This window comes from Engystomops pustulosus, chromosome 10, assembly GCF_040894005.1.
Source record: "Engystomops pustulosus chromosome 10, aEngPut4.maternal, whole genome shotgun sequence".
Taxonomy (NCBI): domain Eukaryota; kingdom Metazoa; phylum Chordata; class Amphibia; order Anura; family Leptodactylidae; genus Engystomops; species Engystomops pustulosus.
This window is the reverse complement of record NC_092420.1, coordinates 75,724,883-75,742,759: the sequence shown is the minus strand read 5'-3', so window position 1 is coordinate 75,742,759 and position 17,877 is coordinate 75,724,883. Positions and strand designations below refer to the sequence as shown.

General features: G+C 37.1%; 3 long non-coding RNA genes across 3 annotated transcripts; all 3 read right to left on the bottom strand.

Annotated features, from left to right (window-relative positions):
- Nucleotides 1–2,036: 2,036 nt before the first annotated feature.
- Nucleotides 2,037–3,927, bottom strand: LOC140104891 (uncharacterized). The gene is made up of 4 exons (XR_011850442.1): nt 3,737–3,927; nt 2,467–2,518; nt 2,320–2,386; nt 2,037–2,241 (listed from the first exon to the last, which is right to left on the bottom strand). It is a non-coding gene; the product is annotated as an uncharacterized lncRNA (long non-coding RNA).
- Nucleotides 3,928–6,415: 2,488 nt separating this feature from the next.
- Nucleotides 6,416–8,331, bottom strand: LOC140104849 (uncharacterized). The gene is made up of 4 exons (XR_011850430.1): nt 8,132–8,331; nt 6,846–6,897; nt 6,699–6,765; nt 6,416–6,620 (listed from the first exon to the last, which is right to left on the bottom strand). It is a non-coding gene; the product is annotated as an uncharacterized lncRNA (long non-coding RNA).
- Nucleotides 8,332–9,925: 1,594 nt separating this feature from the next.
- LOC140104857 (uncharacterized) lies at nt 9,926–17,486 on the bottom strand. The gene is made up of 4 exons (XR_011850433.1): nt 17,287–17,486; nt 10,354–10,405; nt 10,207–10,273; nt 9,926–10,128 (listed from the first exon to the last, which is right to left on the bottom strand). It is a non-coding gene; the product is annotated as an uncharacterized lncRNA (long non-coding RNA).
- Nucleotides 17,487–17,877: the final 391 nt, after the last annotated feature.

Below are 17,877 nucleotides of genomic sequence, written 5' to 3'. Positions count from 1 at the left end.
CTCTGAGTGATAACAGATGAGGGGAAAACATAAAAACTAATAAGAAAAGTAGCCAAGTCGAATAACAAGAGTAACACAAAGTACCAAATCAATAGACAAAGGGATAACCAGGAATGCAAGTCAAGGAATCATAAGATACTAGAAAAAAGCAGACAGAATACATGCAAGCTTAGTCAAATGTGAACCATAACAAGCACTGAGTATAGATACCAGATAGACAGAAACTTTATGTAATGTAAATTACCTGGAATATTTTGTGTTATCATGTTTGTGGGTTTTGGAGTAATTGGATCTGTAGAGTTAGAAAATTTAAATGACCCGGGCCATGCTCCATAATGTTTTGTTGTGATCCCGTTCCTTGTGGATCCACTATAACTGACGTGACCAGGTGTCTTCCATACCGTGACTTCTCCTCCCTCATTGGGTATTAGTCCAGCATGGATAGCAGCTCGGCAAATAGAGGAATCCTAAGAGAAATTATAGATACATTTATAATGCTTAACTTATTACCAATTGTAATTTTGAATAATGGTTTTGGTTTGATCTTACATCAGTATAAACATCAGTTCCCCACACAGATGTTCCATCAGCGAGGCATTCAGCTGGGCATAAAACACTAAGGAATGCAAAAAAATAATTTAAAAATGGTAATAAAAAATTGAAGATAAAGGTAAAACTAGACAATATATAAATCTTCTTACTTAGCAGAGGATCCTGTTATGTCCTTGGCTGTGGTTGTACAGGTTGCAGTCACTGCAATGAATTATCAATTGTATGAGACAAAATGTGTTTTTTTGTTGTAAAAACAGGCACAAAGCTTCACTTTAATTTTTACAATGAAATTGATTTGGGAGGTTGACAGTAACTGGGCAACAGTCCTTGCTTATCTCTGAGTGATAACAGATGAGGGGAAAACATAAAAACTAATAAGAAAAGTAGCCAAGTCGAATAACAAGAGTAACACAAAGTACCAAATCAATAGACAAAGGGATAACCAGGAATGCAAGTCAAGGAATCATAAGATACTAGAAAAAAGCAGACAGAATACATGCAAGCTTAGTCAAATGTGAACCATAACAAGCACTGAGTATAGATACCAGATAGACAGAAACTTTATGTAATGTAAATTACCTGGAATATTTTGTGTTATCATGTTTGTGGGTTTTGGAGTAATTGGATCTGTAGAGTTAGAAAATTTAAATGACCCGGGCCATGCTCCATAATGTTTTGTTGTGATCCCGTTCCTTGTGGATCCACTATAACTGACGTGACCAGGTGTCTTCCATACCGTGACTTCTCCTCCCTCATTGGGTATTAGTCCAGCATGGATAGCAGCTCGGCAAATAGAGGAATCCTAAGAGAAATTATAGATACATTTATAATGCTTAACTTATTACCAATTGTAATTTTGAATAATGGTTTTGGTTTGATCTTACATCAGTATAAACATCAGTTCCCCACACAGATGTTCCATCAGCGAGGCATTCAGCTGGGCATAAAACACTAAGGAATGCAAAAAAATAATTTAAAAATGGTAATAAAAAATTGAAGATAAAGGTAAAACTAGACAATATATAAATCTTCTTACTTAGCAGAGGATCCTGTTATGTCCTTGGCTGTGGTTGTACAGGTTGCAGTCACTGCAATGAATTATCAATTGTATGAGACAAAATGTGTTTTTTTGTTGTAAAAACAGGCACAAAGCTTCACTTTAATTTTTACAATGAAATTGATTTGGGAGGTTGACAGTAACTGGGCAACAGTCCTTGCTTATCTCTGAGTGATAACAGATGAGGGGAAAACATAAAAACTAATAAGAAAAGTAGCCAAGTCGAATAACAAGAGTAACACAAAGTACCAAATCAATAGACAAAGGGATAACCAGGAATGCAAGTCAAGGAATCATAAGATACTAGAAAAAAGCAGACAGAATACATGCAAGCTTAGTCAAATGTGAACCATAACAAGCACTGAGTATAGATACCAGATAGACAGAAACTTTATGTAATGTAAATTACCTGGAATATTTTGTGTTATCATGTTTGTGGGTTTTGGAGTAATTGGATCTGTAGAGTTAGAAAATTTAAATGACCCGGGCCATGCTCCATAATGTTTTGTTGTGATTCCGTTCCTTGTGGATCCACTATAACTGGCTTGACCTGGTGTCTTCCATATTGTGACTTCTCCTCCCTCATTGGGTATTATTCCAGCATGGATAGCGGCTCGGCAAATAGAGGAATCCTTTTAGAAAATATAGCTAAAGTAATAATGAAGTGTAACATTAAGAAATTACTTAAATAGTCATTGGTGTGATCTTACATCAGTATAAAGATCAGTTCCCCATAGAGATCCTCCATCAGCGAGGCATTCAGCTGGGCATAAAATACTAGGAAATACAATAACAAAAAATTTACAACATGGTTATAAAAACTTTTGAAGATAAAAATAGGATAAAAGACATCTTACTTTTCAGAGGATTCTGTTATCTCGCTGGCTGTAGTTGTACAGGTTACAGTCACTGCAATGAATTTACAATATGGAGGGATTGTTGTAATAACAGACTCGGAATTTCTACTTACAAGTATTTCTAAGTATTGCAGAGTTTGATTCCAACAGAATGCAGCCAGATTGGGCATTGACATAATGGGAAAGACCTGTAAGGGCTTAAATGTTTTCTGTCTTAAAATCCCTGAAATGCCCAATGGCACTCCCATGCTAACCGCCTGCACATGAGCCACCAATGTCTATGCTTTTTTTTAGCGTTGCCTTCTGAAAGTTTGCACTGTTACATTTTTCGAACAATGTTGCTGGCTGAGGACTTTTTGTGGATGAAGATGAATTTTCAAATTGCATCATTTTATGGTACGCTTCACTTGTTTTGTATGTTTTATTGCTTTACTTCACACAATTCACTGTATGAAATAATTAAGGTCTTGCTTTGATACAATATATACCTGCAGGGTTTATGCTGGGCAGCACTGTGCCTACGCAATCACCCAACTTAACTGTATGTACAGGTGCCTAAAGTAGTTGAGCACATTTTATATTTTAAAACTTTATTTATATGTATAGATGTCAAAGGTGACTGAACTGCTTATATATGGAAGCTTATTGCAATCTCGTGTGAAAACGATGTCCTCTTTAAAAAGAATGTTCCTATTAACAATACAGCTCACACAAATTATATATATATATAATTATATATATAAATATATAAATGATATATATATATATATATATATAAAGAGAGAGAGAGAAGAGAGAGAGAGAGAGCACTTCAACAGCCATTGTTATAACAATTCCTTAAAATGTTTTTCAATGGCCACTAACTTTATAAGAACATTTCCATCAAATCAGCAATCCAAGTGACTAGATTTTTAAAAACTATAACTTATCAGATATAAGCGCTTCTTTCCCCCATCACTTTTGCCCTTTTTGTTTTCCCTTTGTACTTCCTACTCTGCATTTCTTTCAGAAAATGTTCCTGAATTCCATCTTGCTAGAAACAAGACGGAGAACAGGTCACTGGATTGTTAGATGACATAGAAGCTCTAGGGAAGAAGGAGCAGCGCAGAACAAAAGTAACTTCTCCTTCCAGCCACTAATAGTGCCCTGCAAATTCACAGATATAAGCTGTGGAGATAAGAACTGACAGAAAATTAAAATTTGTTTTATAATCTTTGGAAACATTTGCTTTTCAAATTTTTCCATTTAAGAAGAATGTAAATTAGAATACCTGGAGGCTTCTGTGTAACCACTTTTGTTGGTTGTGGAGTTACTGGACTTGAAGAGTTAACAAATATGAAAGAGCCAGTCCATGCTCAATAGTTATTGGTTGTGATCCCGTTCTTTGCGGATCCACTATAACTGACGTGACCAGGTGTCTTCCATACCGTGACTTCTCCTCCCTCATTGGGTATTAGTCCAGCATGGATAGCAGCTCGGCAAATAGAGGAATCCTAAGAGAAATTATAGATACATTTATAATGCTTAACTTATTACCAATTGTAATTTTGAATAATGGTTTTGGTTTGATCTTACATCAGTATAAACATCAGTTCCCCACACAGATGTTCCATCAGCGAGGCATTCAGCTGGGCATAAAACACTAAGGAATGCAAAAAAATAATTTAAAAATGGTAATAAAAAATTGAAGATAAAGGTAAAACTAGACAATATATAAATCTTCTTACTTAGCAGAGGATCCTGTTATGTCCTTGGCTGTGGTTGTACAGGTTGCAGTCACTGCAATGAATTATCAATTGTATGAGACAAAATGTGTTTTTTTGTTGTAAAAACAGGCACAAAGCTTCACTTTAATTTTTACAATGAAATTGATTTGGGAGGTTGACAGTAACTGGGCAACAGTCCTTGCTTATCTCTGAGTGATAACAGATGAGGGGAAAACATAAAAACTAATAAGAAAAGTAGCCAAGTCGAATAACAAGAGTAACACAAAGTACCAAATCAATAGACAAAGGGATAACCAGGAATGCAAGTCAAGGAATCATAAGATACTAGAAAAAAGCAGACAGAATACATGCAAGCTTAGTCAAATGTGAACCATAACAAGCACTGAGTATAGATACCAGATAGACAGAAACTTTATGTAATGTAAATTACCTGGAATATTTTGTGTTATCATGTTTGTGGGTTTTGGAGTAATTGGATCTGTAGAGTTAGAAAATTTAAATGACCCGGGCCATGCTCCATAATGTTTTGTTGTGATCCCGTTCCTTGTGGATCCACTATAACTGACGTGACCAGGTGTCTTCCATACCGTGACTTCTCCTCCCTCATTGGGTATTAGTCCAGCATGGATAGCAGCTCGGCAAATAGAGGAATCCTAAGAGAAATTATAGATACATTTATAATGCTTAACTTATTACCAATTGTAATTTTGAATAATGGTTTTGGTTTGATCTTACATCAGTATAAACATCAGTTCCCCACACAGATGTTCCATCAGCGAGGCATTCAGCTGGGCATAAAACACTAAGGAATGCAAAAAAATAATTTAAAAATGGTAATAAAAAATTGAAGATAAAGGTAAAACTAGACAATATATAAATCTTCTTACTTAGCAGAGGATCCTGTTATGTCCTTGGCTGTGGTTGTACAGGTTGCAGTCACTGCAATGAATTATCAATTGTATGAGACAAAATGTGTTTTTTTGTTGTAAAAACAGGCACAAAGCTTCACTTTAATTTTTACAATGAAATTGATTTGGGAGGTTGACAGTAACTGGGCAACAGTCCTTGCTTATCTCTGAGTGATAACAGATGAGGGGAAAACATAAAAACTAATAAGAAAAGTAGCCAAGTCGAATAACAAGAGTAACACAAAGTACCAAATCAATAGACAAAGGGATAACCAGGAATGCAAGTCAAGGAATCATAAGATACTAGAAAAAAGCAGACAGAATACATGCAAGCTTAGTCAAATGTGAACCATAACAAGCACTGAGTATAGATACCAGATAGACAGAAACTTTATGTAATGTAAATTACCTGGAATATTTTGTGTTATCATGTTTGTGGGTTTTGGAGTAATTGGATCTGTAGAGTTAGAAAATTTAAATGACCCGGGCCATGCTCCATAATGTTTTGTTGTGATCCCGTTCCTTGTGGATCCACTATAACTGACGTGACCAGGTGTCTTCCATACCGTGACTTCTCCTCCCTCATTGGGTATTAGTCCAGCATGGATAGCAGCTCGGCAAATAGAGGAATCCTAAGAGAAATTATAGATACATTTATAATGCTTAACTTATTACCAATTGTAATTTTGAATAATGGTTTTGGTTTGATCTTACATCAGTATAAACATCAGTTCCCCACACAGATGTTCCATCAGCGAGGCATTCAGCTGGGCATAAAACACTAAGGAATGCAAAAAAATAATTTAAAAATGGTAATAAAAAATTGAAGATAAAGGTAAAACTAGACAATATATAAATCTTCTTACTTAGCAGAGGATCCTGTTATGTCCTTGGCTGTGGTTGTACAGGTTGCAGTCACTGCAATGAATTATCAATTGTATGAGACAAAATGTGTTTTTTTGTTGTAAAAACAGGCACAAAGCTTCACTTTAATTTTTACAATGAAATTGATTTGGGAGGTTGACAGTAACTGGGCAACAGTCCTTGCTTATCTCTGAGTGATAACAGATGAGGGGAAAACATAAAAACTAATAAGAAAAGTAGCCAAGTCGAATAACAAGAGTAACACAAAGTACCAAATCAATAGACAAAGGGATAACCAGGAATGCAAGTCAAGGAATCATAAGATACTAGAAAAAAGCAGACAGAATACATGCAAGCTTAGTCAAATGTGAACCATAACAAGCACTGAGTATAGATACCAGATAGACAGAAACTTTATGTAATGTAAATTACCTGGAATATTTTGTGTTATCATGTTTGTGGGTTTTGGAGTAATTGGATCTGTAGAGTTAGAAAATTTAAATGACCCGGGCCATGCTCCATAATGTTTTGTTGTGATTCCGTTCCTTGTGGATCCACTATAACTGGCTTGACCTGGTGTCTTCCATATTGTGACTTCTCCTCCCTCATTGGGTATTATTCCAGCATGGATAGCGGCTTGGCAAATAGAGGAATCCTTTTAGAAAATATAGCTAAAGTAATAATGAAGTGTAACATTAAGAAATTACTTAAATAGTCATTGGTGTGATCTTACATCAGTATAAAGATCAGTTCCCCATAGAGATCCTCCATCAGCGAGGCATTCAGCTGGGCATAAAATACTAGGAAATACAATAACAAAAAATTTACAACATGGTTATAAAAACTTTTGAAGATAAAAATAGGATAAAAGACATCTTACTTTTCAGAGGATTCTGTTATCTCGCTGGCTGTAGTTGTACAGGTTACAGTCACTGCAATGAATTTACAATATGGAGGGATTGTTGTAATAACAGACTCGGAATTTCTACTTACAAGTATTTCTAAGTATTGCAGAGTTTGATTCCAACAGAATGCAGCCAGATTGGGCATTGACATAATGGGAAAGACCTGTAAGGGCTTAAATGTTTTCTGTCTTAAAATCCCTGAAATGCCCAATGGCACTCCCATGCTAACCGCCTGCACATGAGCCACCAATGTCTATGCTTTTTTTTAGCGTTGCCTTCTGAAAGTTTGCACTGTTACATTTTTCGAACAATGTTGCTGGCTGAGGACTTTTTGTGGATGAAGATGAATTTTCAAATTGCATCATTTTATGGTACGCTTCACTTGTTTTGTATGTTTTATTGCTTTACTTCACACAATTCACTGTATGAAATAATTAAGGTCTTGCTTTGATACAATATATACCTGCAGGGTTTATGCTGGGCAGCACTGTGCCTACGCAATCACCCAACTTAACTGTATGTACAGGTGCCTAAAGTAGTTGAGCACATTTTATATTTTAAAACTTTATTTATATGTATAGATGTCAAAGGTGACTGAACTGCTTATATATGGAAGCTTATTGCAATCTCGTGTGAAAACGATGTCCTCTTTAAAAAGAATGTTCCTATTAACAATACAGCTCACACAAATTATATATATATATAATTATATATATAAATATATAAATGATATATATATATATATATATATATATATATATATATATAAAGAGAGAGAGAGAAGAGAGAGAGAGAGAGCACTTCAACAGCCATTGTTATAACAATTCCTTAAAATGTTTTTCAATGGCCACTAACTTTATAAGAACATTTCCATCAAATCAGCAATCCAAGTGACTAGATTTTTAAAAACTATAACTTATCAGATATAAGCGCTTCTTTCCCCCATCACTTTTGCCCTTTTTGTTTTCCCTTTGTACTTCCTACTCTGCATTTCTTTCAGAAAATGTTCCTGAATTCCATCTTGCTAGAAACAAGACGGAGAACAGGTCACTGGATTGTTAGATGACATAGAAGCTCTAGGGAAGAAGGAGCAGCGCAGAACAAAAGTAACTTCTCCTTCCAGCCACTAATAGTGCCCTGCAAATTCACAGATATAAGCTGTGGAGATAAGAACTGACAGAAAATTAAAATTTGTTTTATAATCTTTGGAAACATTTGCTTTTCAAATTTTTCCATTTAAGAAGAATGTAAATTAGAATACCTGGAGGCTTCTGTGTAACCACTTTTGTTGGTTGTGGAGTTACTGGACTTGAAGAGTTAACAAATATGAAAGAGCCAGTCCATGCTCCATAGTTATTGGTTGTGATCCCGTTCTTTGCGGATCCACTATAACTGACGTGACCAGGTGTCTTCCATACCGTGACTTCTCCTCCCTCATTGGGTATTAGTCCAGCATGGATAGCAGCTCGGCAAATAGAGGAATCCTAAGAGAAATTATAGATACATTTATAATGCTTAACTTATTACCAATTGTAATTTTGAATAATGGTTTTGGTTTGATCTTACATCAGTATAAACATCAGTTCCCCACACAGATGTTCCATCAGCGAGGCATTCAGCTGGGCATAAAACACTAAGGAATGCAAAAAAATAATTTAAAAATGGTAATAAAAAATTGAAGATAAAGGTAAAACTAGACAATATATAAATCTTCTTACTTAGCAGAGGATCCTGTTATGTCCTTGGCTGTGGTTGTACAGGTTGCAGTCACTGCAATGAATTATCAATTGTATGAGACAAAATGTGTTTTTTTGTTGTAAAAACAGGCACAAAGCTTCACTTTAATTTTTACAATGAAATTGATTTGGGAGGTTGACAGTAACTGGGCAACAGTCCTTGCTTATCTCTGAGTGATAACAGATGAGGGGAAAACATAAAAACTAATAAGAAAAGTAGCCAAGTCGAATAACAAGAGTAACACAAAGTACCAAATCAATAGACAAAGGGATAACCAGGAATGCAAGTCAAGGAATCATAAGATACTAGAAAAAAGCAGACAGAATACATGCAAGCTTAGTCAAATGTGAACCATAACAAGCACTGAGTATAGATACCAGATAGACAGAAACTTTATGTAATGTAAATTACCTGGAATATTTTGTGTTATCATGTTTGTGGGTTTTGGAGTAATTGGATCTGTAGAGTTAGAAAATTTAAATGACCCGGGCCATGCTCCATAATGTTTTGTTGTGATCCCGTTCCTTGTGGATCCACTATAACTGACGTGACCAGGTGTCTTCCATACCGTGACTTCTCCTCCCTCATTGGGTATTAGTCCAGCATGGATAGCAGCTCGGCAAATAGAGGAATCCTAAGAGAAATTATAGATACATTTATAATGCTTAACTTATTACCAATTGTAATTTTGAATAATGGTTTTGGTTTGATCTTACATCAGTATAAACATCAGTTCCCCACACAGATGTTCCATCAGCGAGGCATTCAGCTGGGCATAAAACACTAAGGAATGCAAAAAAATAATTTAAAAATGGTAATAAAAAATTGAAGATAAAGGTAAAACTAGACAATATATAAATCTTCTTACTTAGCAGAGGATCCTGTTATGTCCTTGGCTGTGGTTGTACAGGTTGCAGTCACTGCAATGAATTATCAATTGTATGAGACAAAATGTGTTTTTTTGTTGTAAAAACAGGCACAAAGCTTCACTTTAATTTTTACAATGAAATTGATTTGGGAGGTTGACAGTAACTGGGCAACAGTCCTTGCTTATCTCTGAGTGATAACAGATGAGGGGAAAACATAAAAACTAATAAGAAAAGTAGCCAAGTCGAATAACAAGAGTAACACAAAGTACCAAATCAATAGACAAAGGGATAACCAGGAATGCAAGTCAAGGAATCATAAGATACTAGAAAAAAGCAGACAGAATACATGCAAGCTTAGTCAAATGTGAACCATAACAAGCACTGAGTATAGATACCAGATAGACAGAAACTTTATGTAATGTAAATTACCTGGAATATTTTGTGTTATCATGTTTGTGGGTTTTGGAGTAATTGGATCTGTAGAGTTAGAAAATTTAAATGACCCGGGCCATGCTCCATAATGTTTTGTTGTGATTCCGTTCCTTGTGGATCCACTATAACTGGCTTGACCTGGTGTCTTCCATATTGTGACTTCTCCTCCCTCATTGGGTATTATTCCAGCATGGATAGCGGCTCGGCAAATAGAGGAATCCTTTTAGAAAATATAGCTAAAGTAATAATGAAGTGTAACATTAAGAAATTACTTAAATAGTCATTGGTGTGATCTTACATCAGTATAAAGATCAGTTCCCCATAGAGATCCTCCATCAGCGAGGCATTCAGCTGGGCATAAAATACTAGGAAATACAATAACAAAAAATTTACAACATGGTTATAAAAACTTTTGAAGATAAAAATAGGATAAAAGACATCTTACTTTTCAGAGGATTCTGTTATCTCGCTGGCTGTAGTTGTACAGGTTACAGTCACTGCAATGAATTTACAATATGGAGGGATTGTTGTAATAACAGACTCGGAATTTCTACTTACAAGTATTTCTAAGTATTGCAGAGTTTGATTCCAACAGAATGCAGCCAGATTGGGCATTGACATAATGGGAAAGACCTGTAAGGGCTTAAATGTTTTCTGTCTTAAAATCCCTGAAATGCCCAATGGCACTCCCATGCTAACCGCCTGCACATGAGCCACCAATGTCTATGCTTTTTTTTAGCGTTGCCTTCTGAAAGTTTGCACTGTTACATTTTTCGAACAATGTTGCTGGCTGAGGACTTTTTGTGGATGAAGATGAATTTTCAAATTGCATCATTTTATGGTACGCTTCACTTGTTTTGTATGTTTTATTGCTTTACTTCACACAATTCACTGTATGAAATAATTAAGGTCTTGCTTTGATACAATATATACCTGCAGGGTTTATGCTGGGCAGCACTGTGCCTACGCAATCACCCAACTTAACTGTATGTACAGGTGCCTAAAGTAGTTGAGCACATTTTATATTTTAAAACTTTATTTATATGTATAGATGTCAAAGGTGACTGAACTGCTTATATATGGAAGCTTATTGCAATCTCGTGTGAAAACGATGTCCTCTTTAAAAAGAATGTTCCTATTAACAATACAGCTCACACAAATTATATATATATATAATTATATATATAAATATATAAATGATATATATATATATATATATATATATATATATATAAAGAGAGAGAGAGAAGAGAGAGAGAGAGAGCACTTCAACAGCCATTGTTATAACAATTCCTTTTTTTTTTTTTTTTTTTTTTTTTATTATTTTTTGAATGCAAAATACATAGAAAACTTCTCAGGCAGAAAAAACATCTGTTATACTCTTAGACAATATCATACATTATCTGCACAATTGTCAAACTATCAACCTTAATATACACAGAATTATAATCCCTTTTTTTTTTTTTTTTTTTTTTTTTTTTCTGCTATAACAATATTAACTAACATATACCATATAATATATGCACAAAACCGACCCATCCCCTCCCCCCACCCCTTGCCCGTGCTGGAGATGCGAAGGGAGTACCAAACAAAGAACAAAAAGAGGAAAATTTAGTTAGTTTGTCCCTAAATACCCATCCAATGGGCGCCCTGGGGCAAAAGCAATACTGTGTTCTCCATTACTCCACTGGGCCCATGTCAAATTCAATCTTCTACCATTCCCATAACGTCTCTCGTATGCGCATTCATACGCTCTGGTACGTAGCACAAGATTGGTCCATTCTTTCACCCCTGGTGCTTTATCGTCCTTCCAATGTCTGACTAAAATTAGTCTGGCAAGGAAAAAAAGCTTCAGCACCAGGTCCTTTTTTATTCTCGAATCTATCGAGGTCGGCAATAGGCCCAGCAGCCCCAAGGTAGCCACTCGTGGCAAAGACATTTGGATCTGACTTTCTATTATCTTAAAAATTTCCTCCCAATATAGGCTAATCCTTGGGCAATCCCATAAAACGTGTAGGATGTCGGCACTAGTGCTTTTACACCTATTGCAATTAGAGTTTTGACTTAAACCGATTTTAAACATCAAGAGTGGAGAAAAATAAATTCTATATAAAATATTAAGTTGAGTGCATCTATAATTTAAATTAATCGTGGATCTAACCACATTCTTGTAAATATCTCGCCATTGTGCCGCTGTGATAAAACCCACCTGGTTTATCCATTTTGTTTGACTTATGTGACTAAAATTCTGATCAATATTAGATCTTATCAAACGATAAATCGTGGACATTCTCAAAAGTGAAGCCTCTAACCCTAGAATTTCCAAACAATTACCTCCCTCGTGTATCGTGAACTTAACGTGATCACTTTCCTTACTAACGGCGTGAGCTAATTGACAATACCTGAAATAATCTTTTTCTTCCAAATTCCCCTTCCTACACCAAACCTGAAAGGAGGGCAACCCCCCCTGTTCTCCCAAGTGTTCCAAAGAATAAATCCCTTTCCTTCTCCAGAATCCGACATCCTCCATTTTATTAAATTCTACAAAATTAAGATTGCCCCATAATGGGGTAAATTCGAATCCACCCTTAATCCCATATAGCCTCTTAAAATCTCTCCAAGTATTCTCCATCAAGATCGCCAAAGGGAGTTTTTTTATTGAGTGAGCTTTCAGTTGACCAGACTCCAGTAGAGAGAGAATAGACTCAAATCTCCACCCCACCCGAGCACTGAGCACCTGAAATAGAGTGGACCGTTTATTTTCCAGGATGTACTGTAACTGTGCCGACAAGTAATAATGGTACAAGGAGGGGAGCGACACTCCACCCTTCTCCCTGTTAACCATTAGTGTTTCCTGTTTAATACGCACCCTTTTCCTCCCCCATACCAATTTATTTATAATCGCTCGAATAAGTCCGAACCATTTCTTATCAATCCACCTCGGAGAGTTGCATACTACATATAGCATTTGGGGGAGCAAAATAGTCTTAGTGAGAACGATTCTCTCTGCTCGATTTAAAGGTAACGTATTCCATGTATTAACCTTGTTTTTCAATTTTGCTAATAATGGAGCAAGGTTCAGAGATATAAATTCCTCCACATTTGAGGTAATCTTCAAGCCCAAATATTCGCATGACGATGAAATCTTTAGATCTATTTGAGTTAGATTAAATTGACCGTCGCTATCAATTGGGACCAGGATAGATTTGTGGGTGTTAATCTGGAAACCCGAAAACCTTCCAAATTCCCCTATCACCTTAAGCGCCTTGGGGACTGATGTATTAGAGTCTTTTAAGCAAAGCAAGATGTCATCCGCATACAACATAATCTTGTCCTTTGGGCCAGCTATTCCTCCACCCCCGATCTCCCTATCCGCTCTAAGTTTTATTGCTAATGGTTCTATAAAAAAAGCAAATAATAGAGGAGACAGGGGGCATCCCTGCCTAGTGCCCCTAGACAGTACAAAAAACGGGGAGTATTCTCCATTTACTCTAATACTGACCCGTGGGGCCCGATAGAAAAGTTTTACCCATTCCACAAATCTTACACCGAGTCCAAATCTGGACAAAACTTCCCAGAGGAAGTCCCACTCCACCCTGTCAAAGGCTTTAGACGCATCCAATGACAGAATGGAGCGGGCCACCCCCTGTCCCAACTGAAGGGTCGCAAACAACCGTCGTATATTGGTTTTACCCTGTCGGCCTGCTACAAAACCGCATTGATCTTCATGTATAAGTAATGATGCACATTCTTTTAATCTATTCGAAAGCACTTTAGCCAATAATTTAGCATCAGTGTTAAGAATAGAAATCGGCCGGTAAGATTCTGCCTCCAGGGGGTCCTTATTTTTTTTTGGTAACAGAACTATGCATGCCTCGTACCAAGAATCAGGAAGTCTCCCAGTTCTCTGTGCCATCTCCCAGATCTCTACTAACAGGGGAAGAAGGATCGAACTGAATCTATTATATATTTCTAAAGGCAGGCCATCCAACCCTGGTGCGGAGTTTCGTCTAGAGGATAACAGCGATTCCTCTAGTTCCGAAATAGATACTGGCAAGACAAGCCTATCTGCTTTCTCTGTCGATAGGCTAGGGAACTGGATATTATCCAGATAGTGACCTATCTGCTCTGATGACACCTCTAAATCTGAGGAATAGATTTTTTGGAAGAACTGGAGAAATATAGCGCCAATCTCCCGAGCATCACTGGTTACTTCGCCGAAAGAGTTTTTAATACTGGCTATCCTATTTGATTCCTGTTGTTTCTTAACTTTATACAAGAGCCCTTTTGAAGGAGAGCCGCTTTCGCAGTGTGATTTTTGATCGAGGAAAAATAACTTCTGCATAGCCTTATTAGCGATGCATCTATTATACTCCTCTTGTGCTTTATTAAGCTTATCAAGTGATTCTTGCGAACTATTAGCTTGATATTCCCTTTCATTTTTTTTGACTTCCTCTTTCAAGCTCCGTTCTTGTCTAGACCATTGTTTTCGAAGAAAAATAATTTCTGAATTTATTATCCCTCTAAGGAAGGATTTCAGAGCGTCCCAGATCAATCCCACATTATCCGTGGTCCTGTTGGCAGATATAAAACTACACATTTCTTTCTTAATTTTATCTTCATCTGATAATAAAGACAACCAATGCGCGTTAAGTTTCCAGAATCTAAGGGTCGGTTTAAATGGGGCAGACAACTCTAGAACCAGTGGGGAATGGTCCGAAACAGACCGGTTATCGTATCGGATTTTCCGTACCCAGCCAATGGCATGGTCATTGGCCAGGGCCAGGTCAATCCTAGAAAATGAATTATAAGAGCGATTATAACATGAAAAAGCAGGCGCCTCACCATTTAAAGACCTCCACACATCCAGCAAACCTACTTCCTGACAAAACCTGGCAAAGGGAGTGTCCCTTGCAGAGGTATCTAGACGCCTCCTTTTCCCCAGTCGATCCTTCTTCTCTGACATTACGGAGTTGAAGTCCCCTAGGGCCAATACGGGACATTCTCCCACCTTCTCCAGGAACCGCATCAACCTAATCAACACGTCGTATCTAAAAGGAGGTGGGATATATACCCCTGCTAAAACACATTTAATACCTTCTAAAATACCAAATAGAAATACAAATCTCCCCTCTGTATCACACAAGTAGTCTAGGACCTGAAAGGAGATTGACCTATGAACCAAAATGGTGACCCCTCTAGAAAATGATGAAAAAACTGCATTATAAACATGATTGGCCCATCTCCGATCTACTAATGCTAAGGAGTCTTTATCCAAATGTGTCTCCAGGAGAATCACAATTGCAGGCAATTGCTTGATAATATAATCAAAAATGATACAGCGCTTCAGCCGGTCTTTCAGCCCTCTTATATTCCAGGATATTACCCTAGTGCCCATTGGATAAGGTAAAAGGAACAATTAATACCCCATCAACAACTCCAGCAACACGGCCACCCCCCCACCCATTCCCATTCAACTGTCCTACCATGGTAGAACTCTTCCTACTTAGGCCACTTACCCGCCCCCATCCAACCCCTGCTCCCCCGAACCTGACCTAAAAAGCGAGAAAGCCCATCTATAACATACGGGTCAAAGTCCCTTAAGATCAAGCCAATCCGACACTTGGTCTGGCGTACTGAAAAACTGGGACTGACCTTGAAAAATTACTTTCAATTTAGCCGGAAACATCAACGAATAAATAATACCCTTATCTCTAAGCCTTTTTTTCACCTCTAAGAAACTTTTTCTTTTCTCTAGGGTATCCCTAGAGAAATCCGGATAGAGCGATACTTTTGTACCTTGAATTGATAGATCTTTTAACTCGCGAGCTCTTCGTAGTATCGTATCCCGATCTCTTGATAATAATGTTTTACATATAAAGGTCCGGGGGTTATTACCAGGCGGATAGGGCACTGAGGGAATTCTGTGGGCACGTTCAATATCAAAGTTGGGGGAAAGATTTTCCTTCCCTATTCTCTCCAGTAACCAGTCTTTAATAAAAGTAACGGGATCTTCTCCTTCGGCCTTTTCTGGTATCCCTATAACCCTAAGGTTGGCTCTCCTAGAGCGATCCTCCATATCGGCCATTTTCCCTTTAAGATTCTTATTTTCCCTTTCAGTAAAGGAGATGGCTTTTTTCAACGTACTTAACTCTTTCTCGATATTAACAATTTTGTCATCTGTAATTTTCTGTCTATCTCTGACCTTGCTCACCTCCTGTCTAAGGAGGGAAACGTCCCCTCTTAACGCGCCCACTTGCTCTGTAAGGTCGAGAATGGCAGCATTGCAGGTTTTTATTGAGTCTAAAATCTCTCTAAGCATGGCTTTCTCTTCCCCTGCTCCTACCTCCTCCTCCTCCTGTTCTACAGCCTCTAACGCTGCAAACCTCGACCCTTGAATTCTATTTTTGGGGTCCTGACCCTCTAGTTCAAGGTTTTTCTGTGTTGTCACACCGGTACGCGTTTTAACTGAGGGGGACTTCCATAATTTGTCTAGTTTGACCGAGTTATCCCCTTTGGACCCCCCTTTCTCTTTCTCCCTCTCCCTAGGTGGTGTTGTCCCCAGGGATTTTCTTGCTGCATTCTTAGGTGGCATTATAAAAGATCTATAAGCACTTATCAATACTGCCAATCCGTAACAATAGAAATGCAGTACATACAGCGAATGTAAAACACCAGACTGATAGAATCACATCTATATCAAAATAGCATACAGATTCAATGTTATCTCTTATACAGTCTCTGCTATACTCGGTACAACCTGTGGGGTTAGAAGAGAAACAGCGATAGACTGAAGATACAAAATAATTAGTTAATAAAGAGTAAATGCAGATCCTTAATACACTATTGTCTCTTAGAAAAGATCGCCAATCCAAACAACCTATAAGTCTACTTAGAGGAGTGTTAGTACGAGACAATAACCCATATAATGGGTATAACAATTCCTTAAAATGTTTTTCAATGGCCACTAACTTTATAAGAACATTTCCATCAAATCAGCAATCCAAGTGACTAGATTTTTAAAAACTATAACTTATCAGATATAAGCGCTTCTTTCCCCCATCACTTTTGCCCTTTTTGTTTTCCCTTTGTACTTCCTACTCTGCATTTCTTTCAGAAAATGTTCCTGAATTCCATCTTGCTAGAAACAAGACGGAGAACAGGTCACTGGATTGTTAGATGACATAGAAGCTCTAGGGAAGAAGGAGCAGCGCAGAACAAAAGTAACTTCTCCTTCCAGCCACTAATAGTGCCCTGCAAATTCACAGATATAAGCTGTGGAGATAAGAACTGACAGAAAATTAAAATTTGTTTTATAATCTTTGGAAACATTTGCTTTTCAAATTTTTCCATTTAAGAAGAATGTAAATTAGAATACCTGGAGGCTTCTGTGTAACCACTTTTGTTGGTTGTGGAGTTACTGGACTTGAAGAGTTAACAAATATGAAAGAGCCAGTCCATGCTCCATAGTTATTGGTTGTGATCCCGTTCTTTGCGGATCCACTATAACTGACGTGACCAGGTGTCTTCCATACCGTGACTTCTCCTCCCTCATTGGGTATTAGTCCAGCATGGATAGCAGCTCGGCAAATAGAGGAATCCTAAGAGAAATTATAGATACATTTATAATGCTTAACTTATTACCAATTGTAATTTTGAATAATGGTTTTGGTTTGATCTTACATCAGTATAAACATCAGTTCCCCACACAGATGTTCCATCAGCGAGGCATTCAGCTGGGCATAAAACACTAAGGAATGCAAAAAAATAATTTAAAAATGGTAATAAAAAATTGAAGATAAAGGTAAAACTAGACAATATATAAATCTTCTTACTTAGCAGAGGATCCTGTTATGTCCTTGGCTGTGGTTGTACAGGTTGCAGTCACTGCAATGAATTATCAATTGTATGAGACAAAATGTGTTTTTTTGTTGTAAAAACAGGCACAAAGCTTCACTTTAATTTTTAC